The sequence below is a fragment of the Delphinus delphis genome, chromosome 4, assembly GCF_949987515.2.
Source record: "Delphinus delphis chromosome 4, mDelDel1.2, whole genome shotgun sequence".
NCBI classification, from domain to species: Eukaryota; Metazoa; Chordata; class Mammalia; order Artiodactyla; family Delphinidae; genus Delphinus; species Delphinus delphis.
The window spans coordinates 87,682,332-87,698,222 of NC_082686.1; the positions used below are offsets into that span (position 1 = coordinate 87,682,332).

At 37.6% G+C, this 15,891-nt stretch overlaps 1 protein-coding gene across 1 annotated transcript in view; it reads right to left on the bottom strand.

Annotated features, from left to right (window-relative positions):
* The window catches only part of PIK3CA (phosphatidylinositol-4,5-bisphosphate 3-kinase catalytic subunit alpha), a 106,501-nt gene extending 99,810 nt beyond the window's left edge, over positions 1-6,691 (bottom strand). The window contains exon 1 of the mRNA XM_060011101.2: positions 6,352-6,691. The gene's annotated coding sequence lies outside the window, so the exon portion shown is untranslated. The remainder of the gene's footprint in view (positions 1-6,351) is intronic.
* Positions 6,692-15,891: the final 9,200 nt, after the last annotated feature.

A 15,891-nucleotide genomic window follows, 5' to 3' on the forward strand; every position in this document is an offset into this window, starting at 1 on the left:
AAGAGCTAGTTAATAGTTCAATATAGAACCTAGATTTTCAGACTCTTGACCCAATGTTCTTTTAGGACACGGCTTCTCCTAATCTATCAATCTTTGTTAAAAATGTCTACAAACATCAGTAGAAATATGCACTAGTTAACAACTTATAGAAATGTGTTTCCTATCTACTTCAAATCTATATTCAGTAAATGATCAACTAAGACTGACACAGCAATTTATATACTTTTCAGATAGTTTAAAATATATAGCTACTAATTGATAGAAAGATATGAAAAGTGTTTTGATTCCCAATTATGATTCTACTGCAAAAATATCACTTACTGATCACCTACTTTTGGGTACTATGCTACGTGCTGAGGATATAAGAATGAACACAAACATGGTCTCCTCCTGTTAAAAAATTTATGCTTAAAATTATCTTCATAATATTGCTTTAAATCTCTACAGTACTTTATAAGATGTATCTCTCCACTGAATCTTACTAACTCTTGGTGAGTATGGCAAGAGAGTTATGATCAGAACAGAATGATTCTATCCTAATGTAGCTTTTTTCACATCACAACACTGACTTATTTGGCTTCCACTACACAAATATTTAAAATCTGAAGTGTAGCAGATAAGTATGGCCTGTAAAAATTCTTACTTTTTTTTTCTTTTTAAATCCCACACTTATTTCAAATGGCAATGCTGGCCCTGACACAGAGACTCCTTTGTAACAATTCCAATTATATACTAAAAGTTACTAAAACTTAACCTCTTATAAATGAGTGCAATTTAGATAAACTGTCAAGCTAACTAGCAAAATGATACAGAAGAAATGAGTGTTTAATTGTCAGACCAAATATGAAATATGTTATTCTTGTACTAGGTATAAATTTAAAATAATGATTAATATGTACACATTTTCCCATGAATAATTTTATGCAATTTGGATCATTTAAATTATGTCATTAATTATATGAATTATTAGCAAGCAACATATTATAATTCCTATTGTATCATTGCAGAAAGAGAGGCAAAGATGTGATACAGTCTGCCTCCTCTCCCCCTTACACAAATACAAAGTAGCAGTTTGGGATTGGAATTTAGTTTTTCAGCCATCCAGACCACAGCACCATAATCCATACTAAAAACAGTTTCACTGTAAGAAATACTAAACTTGAAGAAAAAACTCTAAACCACCACTTTTACTATAAATTTATAAACTTTTTGTTGAAGCATTTTAACTTTAAACTCCCCAAACTGTATAGTTGAGGAGAGGGAGAGAGAACATCTAAAAATTCCTTAACCAGCATCAACTGATTCATGTTAATAAAGGATTAAATGTGAATAATATAAATGTCTATAAAACGTTATCAGTATATCTAAGGTTGAATAACCTTTCTGAATGATGGAAATCTCCAGCCTTTAAATCGAATCCTCAGACTCCACTGTGTGTTCCCTCATGCTTCTTTTTTTACACCCTTAAGACTTCAGTTTCTCCTACCCGCTATTTTTAATTTTTATTACAGTACTTTCTCTAAAAAGATAATAAAGTTCACTTTAAACATAAACTTAAGGGAGAACTCAGACAAGTCAATTTGCTTTATACAAAAATAAGACTTGTATCCAGAAACTTCAGCAGAGATACTATTACATTGTATGTAAGGTAACCCTATTACCAAATAAATGAAGGTTAAAATAACCATATAAAATTAAGATACATGGCTCCCAAATAGAGAAAGATATCAATAACTTCAGTCTGCTGATATCTGTAACCACTTCTGATATTGAGAACAATATTCTGAAATTGGTCCTGACCAGAGGTATACTCCCTGTATCTCCTAGAAATTACTAAATAAATGTTCCTGAATTTTAAGGTCTGGCAAACAGAGGTTTCACCAAAATCTCTGGGTCTTCTTTTGTAAATCATCCTTAGTTTTAATCTGTCCATTCTTTTGGAATGGTCAAATCTGATTTTACTTATCTTTGGAGATGGCATAAGGTCATCAGTTTAGATTCTTCCTTCCTCCATATTATGTATTATGGATGTATAGATAGCTTGACACTTGCTATCCTGTCATGGTTCAAACTTCTAGGTATAATTCTTTCCCAAGCAGGTTGACTAACACCTGGATGTTTTTACAGTGGAATAAGGTTCTAAGAAAATGAAACTAAAAGCCACGTGGTTTTTGGTCCCTAGTCATATCTGTAGAGCTAGCAGTCAGCAAAGTGGAAAACAGGATTTATTACATAAACTGTCTTTTTTCTTATCTCAGATAAGTCCAATCATGAGATCTAACACCTTTTAAGGGGAAAGGAAATGAACATGTTTTAAACATCTGATCCAGGACAAAAACTTTCTTGGATCTATATTATCTCATTTAATTCAACAACAACAACAACAAGTCTGTTGAGTAGTAATTACTCCCATTATACACATTAGGAAATCTGTCCAAAGTAATCCTGCCAGTAAGTATAGAAGCCAGGTTTTGATCCAAGCAGGTTCAGATTTTCCAAAGTCAATATTTTTAGTACTCATAGGATTTTAAGGCAAGATCACTGAGTACCATGTAGAACATTCAGTACAATTCCTCTATGTTACAGATGAGGAAACTGAGGCCCCAAAAGATTGAGACTTGCCCAAGGTCACACACTTGTGGTGAGGCTGGGATTTGAATTCATATCTCCTGATTTCCAGCACAGTTCTGTGTATAATTATTTGTGTGTGTGTGTGTGTGTGTGTGTGTGTTTGAGGTTGAGTATCACTCTTGATATAATTTATATGTAATTTAGAACATCTCAACTGTCTCCAAATAAAATTCATATGTGTGGCAGGTGCAGGGATGTACATATTTAGTGACCAAAAATAATAAATGTGTTTGGCAAGAATAAAAGCTTAATTGGCATTTATAAATTATTACATGTTGTAAAGAAGTCTGTTGTCAATATATTTATTTATTCAGTGAATAACTGCCTATTATGTACTGGCTACTGTGCTTGGCAATGAGAATACAACTGTATATAAGATAGAGACCCTATCCTTCTCATGATTTACATCTTGGTGGAGGATACCAACAAATAAATTGGTAATTACCAGTGCAGTGAGTCAATGCTATGACAGAGGAGTACAAGATATTATGGGAACAGGAAGCAAGGGCACCTAACCCAGACTAGACTTTTCAAAGGAGTTGATATGAAAGAAGAGTAGGAGTCAGCCAGTTAAGGAAAGGGTATGAAATATGCAAATGTTTCAGGAAAAGCAAACAGCATTTGCACATGAAGCAGGAAAAGGCCAAGTGAGCTGTAGGAGGAGGAGGAAGAGATGAACCTAGAGAGAGAAGCAAGAAACAAATCATATAGGTCTTCGAAAGCAAGGGCTTTACAATCGTGTCTATTAGAATTACCTGGGGAACCTAAAAACAAATAAACAGATGTCTGGGGTCCCTTTCAGACCAATTAAATCAGAAACTCTAGGAATGAGACCCCGGCACTGATATTTTTAAAAAGCTAACTAGATGATTCTAATATGTGGCCAGGATCAAAAACCACTGTTTAAGCTATATGGGGAATTAAACATATACATTTATTACTGCAAATAAGGGAAAAGGTGATCTTAGTATCTCTGGGCCCTAGTTTCTTAACCTATTAAAAAGCAGGCTGGAGCAGGTTAGAGGTAGCATGATAAAATGAAAGAAGTCACAAAGCATTAGTTTTGTCAATGAGTTGTCACCTGACACCTGTCTGACCTTAGATTAAAATGTCATTTCTCAGAGACAGTAATACTGCCTTCTCTACAGGGCTGTTGTGTAGCTCAAAATAAATATATTTAATAAAATAGTTCAATAACTATGCTAATAAAATATAAACCATAGTTTTCCAAGATTTATGCTTCTAAAGTTGCACAATTTTAAAGATTATAAATATTTTCACCAGAGATAAAATCCTTTATGATGCTTAAGAAACACATTTCATTTAAAGAATCACCCCTACCTTGAAGTTCAAGATATTTAAATAATAGAGAACTGATCCTTCTAATACTATTTTAGTTTCTAAAGAGATCAAACGGGATTAAGTTAGCCCTTTGCAAATAAAGAGATCAACAGAGCAAAATGCCCTTTAAATGGTAATAGCTAATGTTAAAAATTCTTTATTCAGTAAAGGGCACTAATAAGGAAAGTTATACACAAAGTAAACTGTTTTAAGAAATGTATGATCTACCTTATCATATATGTATTTAATTTATAAATTTACTTTTTTTTTTAAGGGAATACTTATTTGGGATGGAGGGGATCTTCCCCTGACAGGAAGGAAGCTCTGCCTCAAGAAGGGCTGTTCCATCCAGAGCCAGGCAAAGCCACTGCTCTTTTATAGTCTCACTTTCACATATATCTTGCCCATGAGAATATACACTTTCACGTGGTAATTTTGGGGTTTAAGTACAGCATTTGTATTTAGTGTTATCTCTTTAATGCTCTACCCAATTTACTTAAAATTGAAAAAAAAAAACTTTAGACATATAAAAACACTGTTCTGCATTTATATGTGGTTCATTTTTAACTCTTCAACTGAAACTGATAGGAATGCCTTTCAAACTTTATATTCATAGTCAATGATAAACTATTAATATTCATTCACCTTCATTTCATGATGCTATTACTATTACGATGTGCTATCACTTCTTTCAATGACCTATTTTGTGATTTTAATAGGAAAGCACTCTATTTTACAATGATGAAAAACCCACAAGAAACTTTTGAAAAAAGTTATGGATGAAATTTAATTTTATCCAAAAACGTGAAATGAGAAAACTTAGAAAACAGAACAAAACACCAACACACACACACACACACACACACACACAGGGCCCTCTTCAGATAATTTTGGCTGATGACACTGCAGAACAGTTAATCTGATAATTAAAATTTTCCAGGACATGTGATGTTTAGATAGAGATCTATGCTGTCAACCAGAATTCAATGCTTCAGTTAAAAAATGTTAAAACTTGAATACACAGACATATTAACAAATTCTTACACTGCAATTGCTTCTGGAGTCCATTAATAAAGACGTGTTCTGATTTATACAAATTAAATTAGCAACATGGTATCTTAAGTATTTTGCAGGTCTTTCCTTAACAACACGCAATCCAGCAAATAAACAAATTTTGTACGGTGCAATGTAAGCAAATACCCAGAGAACCCATCTTCTGAGCTGGAAAACATGCGATCAGTACTGCCCACAGTAGTTCAAATGTGGCCGCAGTTAACTACCGACGACTTGGGTTACCAGGAGTTCACCTACCCAAGTTTTCTAGGGGTTCTCCCAGGCCTCACAAACTACGATTCAAAACATCATCTCGCAAACCCATGTCCTGCATGTGCACAAAGGCGCAGTGCTGGAATGAGGAAGCTTCACCAAACAAAATCACAACTCTACTTCACTAAAGAATATGTAGGCTGTTTTTACAGAGCCCCCTCTTGTTGCGCTCCCCTTACCCTTTATATAACTACGTAAACAGCTCCCCAATTACTGACATCCAAGAAAAGAGCTTTCGATTCCTAAGTCTGGTAACTAGCCACCATCACCACTATTCCTTTTGCATCCTAAAATAAACCCCTCAAACCGCGATCAAAACACACTGGCCGAACGTCTGGTGTTGACACAGCCCAATCCTGGGCGCTACCCTACCTTTCCGAGCCACTTAGGAGCTATGAAGCAGGCACCACATAATAGAATTAGTAAAGGCACAAATCACGAGACAACGTCTCAGGTCTATGAATGAAAGATCCAATACGTTTGACTGTCTCGGTTAAGACGAAAACAACAACTTCGAGAGGAAGGGTGGGAGGGGAACAGCAGGGTGGGGGGAGGTTTTCCTTCCAAGCCCCAGCCGGGCGATTTAAACCCAGTATGAGGCAAACGCAGGGTCGCCGGGCTGGCGGGGCCGGAGTCCTCGGGCGTGACAGCCCCTCAGGAACAGCTCGCGGCTCGGCGCCGGAATCCCTCACGCCGCGGTGCTCGCGGGCCGGGTGGATGTGCAAGGGCGAGGGGGACCGAGCCACCGCGGCCGGGGCGGCGGCCCTGGGCGCACTTCCTCAGTCCTAGCCGCCCCATCCCCAAAAATGGGAGAGGAAGGAAACGAGGAGCGAGGCTGCGGCCAGAGGGAGAAAAGAGGGAGCGGCGAACCCTCGCCTCTGCATCTGGGTGAGGCCAGCAGCAGGCGGGGGAGAGGGAGCGGCGATCGCAGGCGAACTCCGATGCGGGCCGACGCTGAGAGAAACGACCGGCAGGCAGCCCCCGCCCAAGACGAGCACCCACCCGGCCCCATCCCGACCGCGCCCGCTCCCGGCCAGTCCGCGTTCTACTCACGCTTGGGGCTCCTCGAGGCTCCGCGGCTCTAACCGCATTGGGTCCCAGCCCCGCGGGCGGCGGCGGCGGCGGCGGCGCCGAGGGAGAGGTAAGCGGGCGGCACAGCCCCCGCCTCCCGGCCCCTCTCCCCCGCCGCTCCGGAGCTGCCCGGCCGGGCCCGAGCCCTGCCTCGCCGGCGGCCCCAGCCCCAGCGGCCCGGCGGCAGCAGCCCGAGACCTCAGCGGCCGCAGCGGCGGCACCGGAACTGCCGCTTTCTCCTTCTCGTTGCCTCTCCTCGCTAGCCCCAGCCACACGCCCCCGCCCCCGTCTCCTTTCTCTGTCACCCCTGTTTTTTTCCTTTTGTTTCCAGAATAAACTTTATTGGTCTCTTTTTCCGCTCACATCGTGTAAACAAACAACGAACTCTTCCCCACCCCCTCGACTCCCCCCTCCTCGGGCAGAGGAGGGTAAGAGCTGAGGAGGGGCCGAGCCTACTATGCCCCGGAAGCAGATGAACAAATGAAGGGAAGTGAAACTGCGGAGACCAGGAGTGGGAAGTGGGTAAATCGGGTAACAGTGTGCCAGTGCGCTTGCGCTTTGGTGTTGTTCCTGAAGGTGGGGTGGCGTTATGGGTGCTTTTCTGGCGCGCTGGTATTTAATGCTGTTGTCTTTTGCAGTAGTGAGGCTGTTTCGTCATCCTGTGGCGGCGTATGTGTCGTACATCTGTTTCTACGAGCGAGAGATACAGAGAGGAGTATTGGGAGGAAGCGGGTCCATTCACTTTTACGCCCGTAGAGGAAATGAGATTTCCTCTAGTTTAGGGGCGAGGGAAGGGGATGTGGTGGCTAACCGCCTCTGTCAGTGGCTAACCAGAATTGGATATCAATACTAGAAACAAGGCCTTTTACAAAACGTTGCTACGCGTCCTTCTGCCAACGTAAGGTTAAGTTATAGCCCATCCGGAAAGAGGAATGCACTGCCACATCCCACCGCAATTCTTTGACTCACTCGGGGAGACCTTTTGCAGGGGAGACCTTTTGCAATGTCCTTTTTCCCCCCAGATTTGAGTCAGCTTGTAGGATTCATTTCTGACTATTCAGAATACGTGCTTTTTTCGCGTAGCGCCCACGGAGACTGCAGAAAAGCCATTTCGGTTGCAGATTAGATGCAAGGTGTTTTGGTACTGCGTACCATAGAAACCTCTCTTTGCTTGAGAGTAATAGGATCTGTTGCCTTTTGAGATCACAACTGATAAGGATGCGCTTTTCTGCGTGTTTCTCCCCCTAGTGGCCTTTCATTGTATTGAAAAGGCGTAGGAACGGTGATAGTAGAAATCTGTGATACAAGTCCTCAAACTAGGGCTCTCCCTTGAATTTTAAGGAGCAGAGGACTTGGAAGTGACCCACTCTAGTCCAACTTGTCATCCAGAGCAAAAACCTAACCAATAACCAGTTTTTGCTGGAGCACACATCCATACCCAATCTTAAATAAGATCCATTCCTATATGTGGTCATAGTTTCATTTGACTGTATTTCTGTATTTACTGTGCTTTCTTTTCTTAAGCTCTTGTTTTCATCTCACATTTCAGGGGTCTAAGTTTATAAATATTTTTCTTGAACCAGTGTTTTTCAGCACTTTCAGAACACTGTGTTACTCAAGAGCAGGGAATTAAAAAAAAAAAAAAGCAAGCGTAAGGCAGCATTTCCCATATTGTGTTTCCAGGCCCAGAGTTTAGTGAGATATTAATAGATAGTCCTTAGTGAGGAAAAATTATGCTAGGTATATAATTTTTCTAAAATTAATTTTTAATAGAAAAATGCTAATTAAATGATTTTTGTTATGTGATAATCTGCCTTTAAGAAACCATGTGTCACAGCAGAAAATGCCATAACTGGTACTTGAATGTATGATTACTCAGAGGTGCAGGATTAGCATTTACTGACCAATTCACGATTGATGTATTTGGTTTATTTGGTGACCATTGATCTGTCATGTGTTTTATCTTGCTTCCGAAGGTGTTTGCCCTGTAATTCAGTGTTTAGAATATGTTAGGCATCTGTATCAGCAGTCCCCAACCTTTTTGGCACCAGGGATGGGTTTCATGGAAGACAATTTTTCCATGGTCTGGGGCAGGGGGGATGGTTTCAGGGTGATGCAAGTGCATAACATTTACTGTGCACTTTATTTCTATTATTATTACATTGCAATATATAATGAAATAATTATACAACTCACCATAATGCAGAATCAGTGGGAGGCTCTGAGCTTGTTTTCTTGCAACTAGATGGTCCCATCTGGGGGTGATGGGAGACAGTGACACCCGAAGTGTGTTGCTTATGTCCAGTCAACTCCATAATCTTGTTTTGGTTGCTGTCACTACAGAAAACCCTGTTTCACAAATATAGAATGTTGGAAATGGAAGCAGGCTTTTCAGGCAGTCTCAGGCTATTCTGCCCTGACTTTAAGCCAGAAAGTATGGAAATTTGAAGTTGTCTCAAACATACATTTTTTTCTTTTAACATCTTTATTGGAGTATAATTGCTTTACAATGGTGTGTTAGTTTCTGCTTTATAACAAAGTGAATCAGCTATACATATACATATACCCCAATATCCCCTCCTTCTTGTGTCTCCCTTCCACCCTCCCTATCCCCCCCAAGGTGGTCACAAAGCACCGAGCTGATCTTCCTGTGCTATGTGGCTGCTTCCCATTAGCTATCTATTTTACATTTGGTAGTGTATATAAGTCCATACCACTCTCTCACTTCGTCCCAGCTTACCCTTCCCCCTCCCTGTGTCCTCAAGTACATTCTCTATGTCTGCATCTTTATTCCTGTCCTGCCTCTACGTTCTTCAGAACCTTTTTTTTTTTTTAAGATTCCATATATATGAGTTAGCATACAGTATTTGTTTTTCTCTTTCTGACTTACTTCACTCTATATGACAGTCTCTGGGTCCATCCACCTTGCTACAAATAACTCAATTTCGTTTCTTTTTATGGCTGAGTAATATTCTATTGTATATATGTGCCACATCTTCTTTATCCATTCCTCTGTCGATTGTCACTTAGGTTGCTTCCATGACCTAGCTATTGTAAATAGAGCTGCAATGAACATTTTGGTACATGACTCCTTTTGAATTATGGTTTTCTCAGGGTATATGCCCAGTAGTGGGATTGCTGGATCATATGGTAGTTCTATTTGTAGTTTTTAAAGGAACCTCCATACTGTTCTCCATAGTGGCTGTATCAATTTACACTGCCACCAACATTTCAAGAGGGTTCCCTTTTCTCCACACCCTCTCCAGCATTTATTGTTTGTAGGTTTTTTGATGATGGCCATTCTGACTGCTGCGAGGTGATACCTCATTGTAGTTTTGATTTGCATTTCTCTAATGATTAGTGATGTTGAGCATCCTTTCATGTGTTTGTTGGCAATCTGTATATCTTCTTTGGAGAAATGTCTGTTTAGATCTTCTGCCCTTTTTTGGATTGGGTTTTTTTTTTTTTTTTTGATATTGAGCTGCATGAGCTGCTTGTATATTTTGGAGATCAATCCTTTGTCAGTTGCTTCATTTGCAAATACTTCCCCCATTCTGAGGGTTGTCTTTTTGTCTTGTTTATGGTTTCCTTTGCTGTGCAAAAGCTTTGAAGTTTCATTAGGTCCCATTTGTTTATTTTTGTTTTTATTTCCATTTCTCTAGGAGGTGGGTCACAAAGGATCTTCCTGTGATTTATGTTATAGAGTGTTCTGCCTATGTTTTCCTCTAAGAGTTTGATAGTGTCTGGCCTTACATTTAGGTCTTTAATCCATTTTGAGTTTATTTTTGTGTTTGGTGTTTGAAGTGTTCTAATTTCATTGTTTTACATGTAGCTGTCCACTTTTCCCAGCACCACTTATTGAAGAGGTTGTCTTTTCTCCATTGTATATTCTTGCCTCCTTTATCAAAGATAAGATGACCATATGTGTGTGGGTTTATTTCTGGGCTTTCTATCCTGTTCCATTGATCTATATTTCTGTTTTTATGCCAGTACCATATTCTCTTGACTACTGTAGCTTTGTAGTATAGTCAGGGAGCCAGACCTCCAGCTCCGTTTTTGTTTCTCAAGATCGCTTTGGCTATTCGGGGTCTTTTGTGTTTCCATACAAACTGTGAAACTTTTTGTTCTAGTTCTGTGAAACATGCCATTGGTAGTTTGATAGGGATTGCATTGAATCTGAAGATTGCTTTGGGTAGTATAGTCATTTTCTCAGTGTTCTTTCTTCCAATCCAAGAACATGGTATATCTCTCCATCTGTTTGTATCATCTTTAATTTCTTTCATCAATGTCTTATAGTTTTCTGCATACAGGTCTTTTGTCTCCTTAGGTAGGTTTATTCCTAGGTATTTTATTCTATTTGTTACAATGGTAAATGGGAGTATTTCCTTAATTTCTCTTACAGATTTTTCATCGTTAGTGTATAGGAATGCCAGAGATTTCTGTGCATTAATTTTGTATCCTGTTACTTTACCAAATTCATTGATTAGCTCTAGTAGTTTTCTGGTAGCATCTTTTGGATACTCTATGTGTAGTATCATGTCATCTGCAAACAGTGACAGCTTTACTTCTTTTCCGATTTGGATTCCTTTCATTTCTTTTTCTTCTCTGATTGCTGTGGCTAAAACTTCCAAAACTATGTTGAGTAATAGGGGTGAGAGTGGACATCCTTTTCTTGTTCCTGATTTTAGAGGAATTGTTTTCAGTTTTTCACCATTGGCAATGATGTTGTCTGTGGGTTTGTCATATATGACCTTTATTATGTTGAGGTAAGTTCCCTCTATGCCTACTTTCTGGATAGTTTTTATCATAAATGGGTGTTGAATTTTGTCAAAATCTTTTTCTGGTGGGAGGGAAACACAAGAGGGAGGCGATATGGGGATATATATATATATATGTATAGTTGATTCACTTTGTTATACTGCAGAAACTAACACACCATTGTAAAACAGTTATACTCCAATAAAGATGTTTTTTTTTTAAAAAAAAAAGCTTTTTCTGCATTTTTTGAGATGGTCATATGGTTTTTCTCTTTCAATTTGTTAATATAGTTTATCACATTGATTGATTTGCATATATTGAAGAATCCTTGCATTCCTGGGATAAACCCCACTTGATCATGTTTTATGATCCTTTTAATGTGCTGGTGGATTCTGTTTGCTAGTATTCTGTTGAGGATTCTTGCATCTATGTTCTTCAGTGATGTTGGTCTGTAGTTTTCTTTTTTTGTGACATCTTTGTCTAGTTTTGGTATCGGTGATGCTGGCCTCGTAGAATGAGTTTGGGAGTATTCCTCCCTCTGCTATATTTTGGAAGAGTTTGAGAAGGATAGGTGTTAGCTCTTCTCTAAATGTTTGATAGAATTCGTGGCAGGCAGATTCTTAACCAGTGTGCCACCAGGTAAGTCCCAGGAAACATACTTTAAAGATTTCAGTTCTTTTCCATTTGTTAAGGTTTATTTTGCCCCAGAATATCTTGGTAAATGTCCTATGTGCCCCTATAATACAACATTTCATGTGTGTTATTGGGTGGAATGTTCTATGTTAATCATATGAAGTTGCTTGATAATGTTAGATCTTCTATATCCTTACTGGTTTTCTCCAGTAGTTTTGTCAGTTTCTGGGAGAGGAGCATTGGTATCTCCAACTATAATTGTGGACTTGTCTATATTTCCTTTCATTCCTGTGTAATTTTGCTTTACGTATCTTGAAGCTCTCTTGTTAGCTGTAAACACATTTAGAGTTATGTGTTTTTGATGAATTGCCTCTTTTTATCATTATGTACTGTCTTTGTCCCTTGTAATATCCCTGTTCTGAAATCTATTTTTCTAATATTAATGTAGTTACTCCACCTTTCTTTAATTAGTATTTGTATGATATATATTTTCCTATCTTTTTATCTATCTATATTGTTATATTTAAAATGGGTTACTTGTAGACAATACTTAGGTCTCTCTTTTTTATTTTTAAATTTTTATTTACTTATTTATTTATTTATTTTTGGCTGCATCGGGTCTTAGTTGTGGTGCATAGGCTCTTCATTGCGGCATGCGAGCTTCTCTATAGTTGTGGTGTGCAGACTCAGTAGTTGCAGCGTGCGGTCTTGGTTGCCCTGCTGCATGTGGGATCTTAGTTCCCCGACCAGGGATTGAACCCACTTCCCCTGCATTGGAAGGCGAATTCTTAACCACTGGACCACCGGGGAAGTCCAAGGTCTCTGTTTTCTAATCCAATCTGATGTTCTCTTTTTTTAATCACTGTGTTTAGATTATTTACATTTAATGTAATTATTGATATGATTGCCTTTAGGCCTACTATTTTATTAGTTATTTTCTGTTTGTTCCCTATGTTTAAAAAAAAATTTTTTTTGTTCCTACTTTCCTGCCTTCTTGCAGATTATTTGAGTAGTTTAATATTACATTTTAATTAATTTATGTATTATCTTTTTGGTTATATCTTCGTATTTTTTTATAGTTGCTCTATGGCTTACAATATATATACATAAACTTTCACAGTCTACTGAGTGTATTACATCACTTCAAGTAAAATGTGGAAAGACACCTTGCAGACATATAGGTCCCTCTCCCCGAAACTCACTGACCTTTATGGTATAGTTGGTATATGTATTATATTGATATATATGGAAACCCCATTAGACAATTTTATAATTTTTGCTTTCAACAGTTATACAGGCATACCTTATTTTATCATGTTTCACTTTATTGCACTTTGCAGACATTTCATTCTTTTTGCAGATTGAAGGTTTGTGACAACCCTGAGTCAAACACGTATATTGGTGCCATTTTTACAACAGCTTTTGCTTACTTCATGTCTCTGCGTCACATTTTGGTAATTCTCATGATATTTCAAACTTTTTCAGTATTATTATATTTGCTCTGGTGATCTGTGATAAGTGATCTTTCTTGTTGCTACTATGACTTGTTGAAGGCTCAAATAATGGTTAGCATTTTTTAGCAATAAAGTATTTTAAAATTAAGTTATTTACATTTTTGACATAATGCTATTGCACATTTAATGTACTACAATATAGTGTAAACATAACTTTTATATGCACTGGGAAACCAAAAAAATTATTTGACTTGCTTTATTGTGGTATTTGCTTTATTGAGGTGGTCTGTAACTGAATCTGCAATATCTCTAAGGTATTCCTGTACATATTTTAGAGAACCTAAGATGAAAAATCTAATATTTAAAATTTACTCATCCATTTTCCATTTCCATTTCTCTTCTTTCATACCTGAAAACCCATGTTTCCTTCTGGTATCATTTCCTTTTAGCCTATAGACTTTCAATTAGTATTTCTTTTAGAGCAAGTCTGCTGTTGACACATTCTCTTAGTTTTCCTTCATTTGAGAATATTTTTATTTTGTTTTTATTCCTAAGGGATATATTCACTGGTCATAGAATTCTGAGTTAACAGGGTTTTTCCCCTATGGCTTTAAAGATGTTCTACTCTCTTCCCTATCTATGACCATTCAAATAGTTTTTTCCCTGTATGTAATTTGTCTTGAAAATTCTCTCTAGATTATTTCAAGTTTTGACATTTTTTGTTCCAATGGTTTGATTATGTGTTGAGGGTTTTTTGTTTGTTTGTTTGTTTTGTTTTTCTTTGAATTTATTCTGTTTGGGTTTGCTGAGGGCCTGAATTTGAAAACTTATGTGATTCACTAAATTTGGGAAGTTTTCAGCAGTTGATTCTTCATGTATTTTCCTACCCAATTTCCTTCTCCTTTTCTGGGAATCCAATGACGAGAATGTTAAGACATTTTGATATTGTCCTCCATCTCTCTAAGGCTCTGTTCATTGTTTCAATCTTTTTTCTCTCTCTTGTTTGTATTGGATAATTTCTATTGATCTGTCTTCCATTTCACTTACTTTTATCTTTTATATCCATTTCTGCTTTTGAGCCCACCAAGGGAATTTTAAAATTTCAGATATTGTATTTTTCAATTTTTAATTTTCTAATTGGCTCTTTTTTATGGTTTCTATTTCTCTGCTAAGAACCTGTATTTTCCCATTCATTTCAAATTTTTATCTTTACCTCAGGGAGCATTAGCTACTAATATACCTTGCAGGTATTTTTATGAAGTTCAATTGGGAGAAACAGCTCTTAAGGGAAAAATAATCAGTTTTACTGCATTTTAAAAAATTCAACATTGTTAAAAAAAATTTGCATGTAGACCACAAGAAAGAACAATTTTCTTATACTCAGTAGCTATGGGTAAAACTAATTCTATGGTTGCCAAATATATTTTCAGTGCCATTGTATAGTCTAAGGATTTACATACCATTTTGTTAAAATATTTCTGCCTAAGAAACAACAGGAATATTTGTGTTTAGAACCCCTTATATTAAATATCAGGGTGTTAAAAGTGTAGGATCATGAGGTTCTAATAGAAGGGACATTTCAATGTTGGGTAAAACAAATCTTTTAATATAGCTAAGTGATTTTCAGTGCACCCTAACTCAGGGATACCTGAATGTTGAAAAACATGTAGTTCATTTTCTTCTTCACTTTGGTGTACGATTCTCATGTGAAACAAAAATTTTACATTGTGCTGCAATAAAAACAAATTGTAGAAGGAGATTTGATTTTGTAGTAAGAGTATCCATTTCAATGACATCGTCCCAATAGTTAGTGGGTGTTATATGATAATAAGGCAAAAACTACTGTTCTCATTTAAATGTGGGCAAATGTAATTTTATAAAAGCTGCTTCACTCAAATGTTATTTTTACTCTTTAAAAATAATACATGACAATAGGACTTCCCTGGCGGTCCAGTGGTTAAGACTCTGCACTTCGACTGCAGGGGGCACGGGTTTGATCCCTGGTCTGGGCACTAAGATCCCACATGCCTGCCGTGTGGCATGGCCAAAAACCAAATAAACAAACAAACAAAAATGACATTAAAGAAATGTTTAAAGGAAAAAAAGTCTCCCCAAAGGTAAATGATGGTTATTTTTACTTTGGTGTATATCTTCTAGTCTTTTTTCCCTGATATATATACACACAAAAATTATTTTACAAAATAGTCAAAAATTACAACTACCTTAGATGTCCTTCAATAAATGAATAGTTAAAGAAACTGGTACACCCATGACATATAATACTACTCAGCAGGAAAAAAGAACAAACTGCTGATACACACAACTTGGATGAAGATTGAGATTCATTTTCTTTAGTAAATGACTTATTCTACGTCTTTGCCATTTTTCTAGTCTCTTCACTTACTTGAAATGCCATATTTATCATGTAATAGATTCCTATATACCTCTGAATCTATTTCTGAACTTTACTCGGTTCCATTAATCTCTCTGACTATGCTAGCATGGCAGTATTTGAATCATGGTAGCTTTATTATTCATTTTGATATCTGATAGATCAATTTTGCTCTCATTATTCTCTTCAGAAATGTATTGGCTAGGGACTTCCCTGGTGTCACAGTGGTTAAGACTCCATGCTCCCAATGCAGGGGGCTGGGGTTCAATCCCTGGTCAGGGAACT